The following is a 9,824-nucleotide window of genomic DNA, read 5'->3' as shown; positions in this document are numbered from 1 at the left end:
TGTCCCTTGCCCGCCTTACTCCCAGGCCGTTGCGTCAACGTGGTGCCTGTGGTTTTCTGCGGTTCACTCGCGGGTCAGCCTCTCCGGATGGGAGTCCTTCGTATACCACGCCTCATTCGTCTCCGTTTGCGGGTGTCTGGCAGGACGCAGAGGCTGGGTTTGAATCCCAGCACTCCGCAGCTGTGGGATTTTGGGCACATTGCCTAATCTCACTGTGCCTCGGTTTCCTCTTTTGCGAAACTGGGATGGGATGGATAGCAAGGGGGAAAATGAGCTAATACACTCAAAGGGTCTGTCACTGTGCAGACGTAGAGTAAGAGGTCAAGAAGCAGCGCCTGTTATTTATTTCCTAAGCAGCGAGTGGATGAGTGGAAACCGCTCACAGGCAGATGTCTGGAAACCTGCGCCGCGCCTGCCCTCGGGGCGCACCTGCGGCTGGGGGGCACCCCCGCCCCTCACCGGGGGAACGTGCAGCGGGATGTGCGGGCTGGGGTCGCTGCGCAGGCTGAGCCGCCGGGAGGAGTCGGGGCCCAAACCTTAGCTGAGTGGAGCACCCAGCCCCTTTGTCTCCCCCGCCCCCTCTTCCCCACTTCCTGCCCAGCTTTAAACTCGGGATTGGCGGCGCGGCGGCGACTTTGTAAACACGCCGCGCCTGCGGCGGTGGAAACTGGTTCTGTTTGGGCGCCTGGGGGAGGGGTGCACGCCCCTCGCCGTGGCTAGAGGTGGCGACCCCCTCCCCATCTCCCCAAAGACAGAAGCGAGAGGCGGCGGGAGAGAGTGTGTGCAGCCACAGTCGGTGCTCCGGGGGGCTCACCTGGCGAGGAGGTAGGCTCGAGGGCTGGAGAAGCCAAGACAGACGCGTGTCAGCGTCTGCCCTCTTCGCTGGGGCCTCCAAGCTGAGGCTGGACACCTGGGCGGGGGGGGTCAGAGGTGGGGGGGGTTAAGGAGGTCATGGTGTCCTCATCACCTCCCGGTTGTCTCTCAAAGCTTGGGTCAGTTTCTTTCTGAGTTGCACGTGGCTGAGGGACAGAGAAGCCCCCCAAAGTTTCTCTGTGTCTGCACAGCCACCCTCCAAGCTGATCTGGAAGCCCAGTGACCTCACTGGGCTGTCTGTTGACGTTCCTCATACCTCAGAGATGGGGTGGGAGGCGGAAGGAGGGCAGAAGCCGTGTGGGCAGGGAGCCTTGGGGTCATCTTGCCAGCCAGGGCCGAGGGAGGAGGCCAGAGGAAAGGACTGGAAAGAGGGACCTCTCGGTGGCGGTCCCTCTGGTGTCTGATGGGTACACAAGTGATGGCCTTACCCTCTTCTGTGTCTTTTAATGTGTCAACAAGAGGAATAACTGAAGAAATTGGTTGCTCTTACTGAGGGAGCCTTAATGTATTCATTTGCAAACATTGACTGAGCACCTACTGTGTGTGGGATTAGATGGGATGCTGAGCGTGCAGTGATGTTATTCATCCACAGGGATCTCGCCTGTGTCATAGAACAACAAAGTGTCAAGTTGGGGTGGCTGGGAAGGCTTCAGAGAGAAGAGGACATTTGAGTTGGGTTCTGAATGATGAATAGTCACCAGGCAGAGAAGCGGGGGGAAGTCTTTGTGCGAACTTACTTATTCTGCAGAGCTGGACTGAACCCTGACTGTGGTGTTGGGTGTTGGGAAACAATAGGGACCCAGAAACAGCTCTTGCTCTCTTTAACCCACTTGTCTAGACCTGAAGAAGAGATAGGAATGAACAGGATGAATTCAGGGAAAGGCATGTTTCTGGGCTGGTCCCCAAGACCCCAGAAATTCCCAGCTAGGTGCAGCTGGGAGAGTCTACCCCAGGGTGATGTAACAGTCATACAATCCTGGGGCACCCACCCCCGCCATCCCTGGTTGCTAGGACTGTTTCTTCTAACAAATCCTTGCTCTATGCCCCCCACCTCAGTCCTCTTTGGAACTAGACATGAGTGAAAATAACTGGATCTACCATTGTTTTCCTGAAGATTCTTCTGCTCTTTCAATTCCCAGGCTCATTTGAGAGATGGCTGACACGGTGAATTCTTTCACCACCTGTTTGCTGTGGCTGCACTGTCTGCACGGGCTAAATATTGGGGATTTAATGGTAAACAAGTCAGAGCTTCTACTCCCCTGGAATTTAGGAGCAAAAGCATATCTGAGAATTCCAGCAGGATCCATCCTTGAGACCATGACCTCCATGATCCCAAGTGCCTTTTCTTTCCCATTTCGTTCCTTCAAGGGTTCAGAACACTAGCTAAGGCTTACATAGCACTGTCAGGTACTCTTCTAAATGTTTTAGGTGTAATGTCTCATTTAATCCTCCTAACAGTTCTAGGAGGTAAGCACTAGGCTTATCTCCATTTTATAGATGAGGAAACTCATGCATGGAGGAGATAATTTTCCTAAAGAGGACAGGGTTGGGATTTAAACCCAGGTCACTTGACTTGGGAGACCCTGTTCTTAACCATTTGGCTAGCCTGCCTCCTTGACTGACCACATGGAATGTGCCCTTGAGCCAGGGGCTTAGGAATTTCCAAAAGGGAGTCTATGGTCCTGTGTCTCGGGTGATACAGAGGAGAGCAATCCGTTAGCTGAGTGTGGGCGCTGGTGCTGTTTACAGGGAGCCCCAGCAGGCCTGGAGTTGTGGGGACTACACAGAGCTGGTATCCTTTCCTAATGGCCGTGTGTGTGTGTGTGTGTGTGTGTGTGTGTGTGTGTGTGTGTGTTTTCTCCTGAGTAAGCCTCAGTCTCCAAGAAGAACAAACCAAGGTTTGATGCAAGATGTGCCAGAATCTGGGGAGATGGGAAACCAAGATACCTCTTTTGCTGGGAATCTTTTAAGAGCAGAGACCCTCATATTCTAGATTCCAAGGGGAACAATCCAGCTTTGTAGCTGAGTAAGGAAGATGGTCAGGGAGTAGAAGCAATCTTAAGATGCGCACCTTACTTCCTCACAGCTGTTGCATCCCAAAGCTGCATCCACACATCTGACCCCATCCCTCTAGGCTGACTGGGACTTGCCCACAATGCCAGCCGGGCCACAGGGCAGAGGTTCCATGGATTCCAGCCATTTTTCCACTACTTTTCTGAAACTCTAGATTTCTCACATGAGCCCTCTAAACAGATCTGGGGAGGCCCAGAGGCTGTCCCTCTCTGCCTGCAGTCAAACTACTTCTAGCGTCTGTCTTTGAGGGAGGGGTGTGAGTTGGGGGGATGGGTATTGATGCTGGGAGTTGAGGGTAGAGGGTGGCCACACCAAGATCACTGGTAAGCAGGATGTGAAGGTCAGAACTATGTGGACCTCTAGGCCACTCCTCTACACAGACACCCTCCTTCCTCCTCATCGTAGGGTGGGGTGCGATGGAAGCCTCTGTATGCCCCAGCCCCCTGCCCCAGGCGCTGTTCTCTAGGTTGAGAACAGGTTGTACTCTTGAGAAACCACAAGAGGAAGTTTAGGGAGGGCTGGGGGTGGGGAAAGTTCTGGGGCCCCTGCCAAGTTTCCCTTTCTCTGCTGAGCTGAGGTGTGTTTATTTTGATGTGTTTCTCTTGCCCTCAAAGACATTTAAATTTTAAACCCTCTGAGTGTCAAAGAACTGTCAAGGCCTGCCCCGTTATGGTGTGTGTGTGTGTGCGCGTGCGTGTGTGTGTGTTTATGTGTGGGTTGGTGGGGGTGTGGAGGTGGTCAGACACCCCTGGAAATGGGATTGCAACAAGATACTCATTTGTTGGATTTCACCTGGGCTTTGTGCTAGATGGGAAAGGCTAACTAACTCCACAAAGTCTTCTTTTCTCCTCTCTGCCCTTTCACCTTACTCTTCCCCAAAGCGCTCCCTACAGCCCCAAACACAAGAAAAATGTGGTTATAATGGCCACTTAGAAGCTGAATGATGTTGCCAGGAGCTGTCCTAAGTGTTCTACCTGTCTTATCTCATTTGATATTCACCATAACTCCAGGTAGTAAATGCCTCTATTCCCAATTTACAGATGAGGAAACTGAAGCTCAGAAAGGCTTAGAAGCTTGCCTGAGGTCACACAGTTAGTAAGTGGCAGAGCCCAGATTTGATCACTGGTCTATCTGACTTCAGAGCCTGTGCTCTTGACGGCTATTTAATCCTCAAATTAGGGCATCAACTTCACCAACATACCAGACCCTGCACAATACGAGGTTGAGATCCAAAGATGTTTTAAAATGGTGCTGCTAGTGTGGGGAGGGCGTAGTTGGGGTATCGAATTGGAAGAGAGATTCTCTGGAATATATTTTAAAAAGATACCGGAGGGAAAGGAAGATGTAGTGGGTGAAAGGTTAAGGCCAAACTCTGGAATTTTGAAGCAAATGGGGAGAAGATTTGGGAGGGACACTGTAGCTGTGTTCAAACATTTGAAAGGTTGCCTTTGGTAGCCCCCGAGTAGGGGACTGGTGGAGACGGATTTCCAAAAAACATAAGCACTTTCTAACAAATAATTGCCTAATCCCCTTCTGGAGAAGTGAGTTCCTCATCTAGGGGAGTCTGTGAGCAAGAAGACCTCAGAGCCCCTTCCACCTCTAAGCCTCCCATGTGATTATTGACCGGCTTCCCTCCCCATCTGTCCACCAGGAGGAGCTGTTGACCAGTGTGTGGCTCCAGGGCTGCTGGACTGGGGTGAAGAGCGCCACCTGGTCCTTCAGCCACCGGCTGGTTTACTGGGGCCTATCCCCCACCTCTTCCTCAGCAATCTATACGCCAGGGGCCAGAGAGCCACTTTTGACCCAGCACAGCCCCTGTAAAATGCGCTGTCAGGTTTTCTCTGGGCTCAGGCCAGAACAAGCAGGCCTCCGCCCCTGGGGCAGTCTCCCTTCCCCAGGTCAGGGATTCCCCTCCCCCCCTTCCTTCGCTTCCCCCTCGTTGACCTTCCTTTGCCCTGGAGATAGAAGGATCTGTGTCAGGAGCAGAGGGCAAGACCAGCAGCCCTCATGAGCATGGCCTTTCCTAGCATTTGAGGTCATGACACCCATGTCATGTCATCTCTTAAGATACTCGAAAGCCGCACCTCTCGGAAACTATTTGCCCTCAGCGGCCTGACCAGTTCTCCCACCCTGCTTAGAACAACCCCAGGACAGCCACTCCTAAGGAGAGACAGCAAGGGCCCAGTCATTGTCCCTGGGAAGGAGGGGCAGCAGAGGGCTTGCCTGGTGCCTCGTTTGTTGACCCAGATCTGCTTGCTGTTCTCTGCCCCCCTCCAACCCTCGCCACCCCTTAGAAAGGCCCAGGGCCACTGGGGCCCCAGGGGCACAGCAGGCAGGGCCCTGCATGTGCCAAGACAGAGAGTGCAGTTCCAAGCCCTGTGGCCAGAGGCCGCCATAGAGGCCAGGCCCAGAGAGCAAGGCCATAACCAGCATGTTTCAAGCACTTAGGAACTCACTACCCACCACCCGCCAACAACCCTGTCAGGCAGGAGGCCCATTTTATAGAAGAGCAAACCAAGGCACCGAGGGTTAAGCAGCTGGCTTCCATGTACACAGCAGGACAGTGGCCGAGCTGGAAGTCTGACATGGCCGTTTGGCTGAAAAGTTGGTGCACGTGACCACTAATCCGTGCTTTCTCTCATGGAGTGGCTCAGAGGGCCTGTGCTCAGTGCAGAAACCACCCACGTTTGAGTCCTAGCTTGGCTTCTTCCTGGCTGTGTGAAACTCAGTTTCCTTACCTGTCAAATGGGTGTAACTGTAGTCCCTACCTCACTGGCTCATTGTGAGGATTAATCGTACTGATGATGTTCGTCGAGTGCTTACAATATACCAGGTGTGATCTTTTTTCACCGTAGAATTTTTTTTTTCTTTTTTTTTGGCTGCACCGTGTGGCTTGTGGGATCTTAGTTCCCTGACCAGGGATTGAACCCGTGCCCTCGGCAATGAAAGCGTGGAGTCCCAACCATTGGACCGCCAGGGAAGTCCCTTGCCAGGTGTGAAATTTTTGTGTCCTCACAGAAGCTCTGTGAGAGAGGTACTATCATTAGGTCTTTACAGACAAGGAAGCTGTGGCACAGAGTGGATACACAGAGTAAGGAGCCGAGGCTTCAGGGCCCACGCTCTGCACCAGGCTTAGGAGGTAATACACTCAAAGCCCTGCCAAGGGCCAAACAGGTCATAATCCCTTATACGGGATACCTCTGTCGCCATCATATCATCATCACAATCATCTCCCAGACTGAGCTCCTGGGGCTGGGCATGGAGGGCTATCCAAAAACAAGGGGGCAGCCCTGGTTTCTTTCCTCACCATCCCACCAATGACTTCATCTCATCCTCTTTTCTAGAATAAAAATCGGCCCACCAATTCTGGCCTGTGGCCAGACAACTGGACAGAATAGTTAAAATTGGGACAGAAACTCCCAGTTCTGGCCCCAGTGCTGTCTGCTCCAGCTTGTCCTGCCTTCTGTTCTCTGTTCTCTTCCCTCCAGGCTGCGTCTCCTGGCCCCTCCTCTGGGGGCCCCGAGCTCTGGGAAAGGAAGCCGAGCAGGGCCTCTGACAGATGCAGACCTTGGGCTCCAACTTGGGCTCCAGCTGGAGGTGTTAAGAGGCTGTGGGAGGAGGAGAGGACTGGCCAGGGGACGGGAGGATGGGGCACAGAGGGCCCCGAGGCTGCCTTCCCCTGTCTGTTCTTCACAGACTCTTCTTCCTGAGCTCTGGTTTATTAAGCTCACTCTGCTGGGTGCTGAGGAATCAGCTTGGAATAAGACGCCGGGGAGGATTTACTCTTCTCTGGCAAGTGGATATCACAAGCTGTCTTTGGATTATGGAGGGGAAGAGTGCTGTTTCCGCCCAACACCAGGCCCCTGAGAGTCAGGGCTGCTTTTTCCTTTCCTTCCAGCCCTATTCCCTTTTCTCTAAGCAGGATCTACTACAGAACCACAAACTTGGAGACTGTTCAGAGGTGGAATCTATTTTCATCCCAGTGAGTGAGGATCTTGGGGTTACAAACTCTCAGATGTACTGGATGGCTGAGCATAGGCCAGGGTGTAGAACATTCTAGTAGTTTTCCCAGGACCTCTCTCTTTTCCTTTCCAGTCAGCTGGTACCTGCTGGTCTTAGGGGCAGCCACCACCTTTTCTTAGAATTCTGCCTTTAGCACCAGGCTGAGCTTTTCTTCTCAGGTCTCTTGGTCTCCAAGTCTTTTTCTGCCCGGGCCCAGCCTCTTGGGTTCTAACTCAAAACTCTTTCCAACCATTGGACATGAGCTTGGTGCTTCCTGGGTGGTCCTCAGAAGTCTTGCATCTCCCCTGCTTCTCCTCTGTCGCAGCTTCTAGGAGTCATTTTTGGTATTCCTTGTAGGAATCTGTTGTGTGGATTTTCTCCGAACCCTCATTTCTTCACAGGCAGGTGGCAGTGAAGATGTTGGGGGTAACAAGCGCATATGTTTGCACAATACTTCCATGTGCTGGTGACTGAGAAAAGTGCCTACATATACTATGTACCATGTGTAAATGAGTTTATAATAAATATACATATTTATTCACTCATTTCTCATTTACTCCTCACAAGAATCCTCTGAGGTTTCCTTACTTTGCAGATGGAGAAACTGAGGCAAAGAGGTTAAGTAACTTGCCCGAGGTCATACAGCCAGTCAGTGTTGAGAGCCCAGTGCTGAAAGAACCCTGACCGGAGTCAGACTTTTCATGCACACTGTGTGTGTGCGTGTGTGTGTGTGTGTGTGTGTGTGTGTGCACGTGTGTGCATGCGCACTTAGGAGTGCCCACCCACCAGGGGGAGTGTGAGGGGACTCCAGGTTCCCTGTTGAGATGTCTTGAACACAGCATCAGGACCGGGGAGAGCAGGCTGGTAGGCCCCTGAAATGCCTGTGTGTGACAGTGTATTTGTGTATGATCTACACATCTGTGTGGAGGTGTGATGGTATGGATACGCATCCCCCAGGCAAGCCTGGGGCCTCCTCTATCCCTCAGTGCTCCTGGCTGGAGCTGAAGGCTTGTCTCCTAAGCCAGTCAAGATGGCAGGGAAGGAGCAAGGAGGGCCCTGCCCTGCCCCAGCTGGCAGGTCAGGTGTTGCACACTACCCAGGAAGCAGGAGTGGGTGGTGGCGATGTGAGCTTTGCTAGGTGGGGCTGAGGCCCTGACCTTTCTGGGGCACCCTGGATGAATCAGCCCGACCACAGCTGCCTTAACTGCAACATGGTGCAAATAAGCTTTTCTTCCAGCTCCTTCCCCTCCCCCCTCCATGCTCATTTTCCTTTCCTTTCTCTCCTTGGCAGGTGTGTGCCACCAGGACAGTGGCTGCGGGCACACCTCTGGAGTTGGTGGTTAAGCTGGGTCCTGGTGCTGGACCTGCAATCTTTACCTTCTAGATACTCCATCCCAAAACGGGCAGCAGCTCCAGCCTGGGTTGGAGGCCATGTACCCTGCCCAGAGGACAGGACTGTGTAGATGTAGGACTCGTGAGTTCACCCACCTGGCATATCCCTCCAACAACATCTATAAGCCTCAGAGGTCTTGTCCATTCCTCATTTACAGTAGAGCCACATTTTATGCTGTGTTGAATTCACAGTCAGTGTAAAAACAAAACACATGTCAACATTACTATTTAAGTCTCCTTAAACTGCTCCTAAAACACAGTATGCATGGCTTGGGCATTCTCTCCCATCTCTAAGGATCTCCAGCACAGCCAGTTTTCACTGGGACAGATGGCAGACTCTTTGGTGGAAGATTATGCTGAGCTTGGGGAAGGGCCCACGTTGTATGAACAATACGTGAGTTTCTGAGGCTGGTTGGTATCTCCTCCAGTAGATAATACTGGATTTGTGGTAGTTAAATGTGCACATTTAGGAATTCAGTATGCATTCACTTATGGGCTCTTATGGGCTCCCTGGGTTGCAAGAAAGGTTTGAGTGACCGTACTGTGGGAATCTGGAGGAAGGAGCAGTTGCTTGTGAATGGAACCAGGAATTTCTCCTCAGAGGTGACATTTTTACTTATTTAATGGCCGAGTTGGGTCTTCGTTGCTGCACGTGGGCTTTCTCTAGCTGTGGTGAGCGGGGGCTACTCTTCGTTGCGGTGTGGTGGCTTCTCTTGTTATGGAGCACCGGCTCTAGGGTGCGTGGGCTTCAGGAGTTGCGGTGCGTGGGTTCAGTAGTTGTGGCTTGCAGACTCTAGAGCACGGGCTCAGTAGTTGTGGCACACGGGCTCAGTTGCTCCGCGGCATGTGGGATCTTCCCAGACCAGGGATCGAACCTATGTCCCCTGCATTGGTAGGCGGATTCTTAACCACTGCGCCACCAGGGAAGTCCTGGAGGTGCCATTTGAGAAAATGAAAAAGGAGTGGATTTGATGGGAGAATATTCAAGAGCAATTTTAAATGGTGGTTGCTTTTGTATCTTTTTACTTTTCTGAATATCTGAGGTTTTTTGTTTGTTTGTTTTTTTACTGAAAGCCATATTATAGAAATAATCATTTTTCTATTCTTAATTCTATGGGAATTATTGGGTTTATTTATTCTGGGTTTGTTTTTTTGGCCGTGCTGCATGGCTTGTGGGATCTTAGCTTCCCAACTAGGGATTGAACCTGTGCCCCCTGCAGTGGAAGCTTGGAGTCTTAACCACTGGAATGCCGGGGATTTCCCTAGGTTTATTTATTCTTTATATTATTATTGATTCTAAAATAACTAGCGGCTGTTTCTATAATCACTATTATTTCTATAAGAATAATTATTCTTCATATGACCACTTCTTGTTTCTTTAATGGTTTAAAATCTCCAGCAACACACTTGGGCAGGGAAGTAAAACATGAGAAAGGGGAGAGGGCAGGGGCATTTCAGAGACCCTGTGTCTGCTTTAACTGACA

General features: G+C 51.7%; 1 protein-coding gene across 2 annotated transcripts in view; it reads left to right on the top strand.

The window, feature by feature from the left end:
- The first annotated feature begins 370 nt into the window (after positions 1-370).
- The window catches only part of CCND3 (cyclin D3), an 83,556-nt gene continuing 74,102 nt past the window's right edge, over positions 371-9,824 (top strand). Inside the window, exon 1 of one of the 2 annotated variants that reach the window (XM_067006219.1) lies at positions 371-825. The gene's annotated coding sequence lies outside the window, so the exon portion shown is untranslated. The remainder of the gene's footprint in view (positions 826-9,824) is intronic. The other variant, XM_067006220.1, reaches the window with a different exon arrangement.

This window comes from Kogia breviceps, chromosome 10 (genome assembly GCF_026419965.1).
Source record: "Kogia breviceps isolate mKogBre1 chromosome 10, mKogBre1 haplotype 1, whole genome shotgun sequence".
NCBI classification, from domain to species: domain Eukaryota; kingdom Metazoa; phylum Chordata; class Mammalia; order Artiodactyla; family Physeteridae; genus Kogia; species Kogia breviceps.
This window is presented reverse-complemented; position numbering and strand designations above follow the sequence as displayed.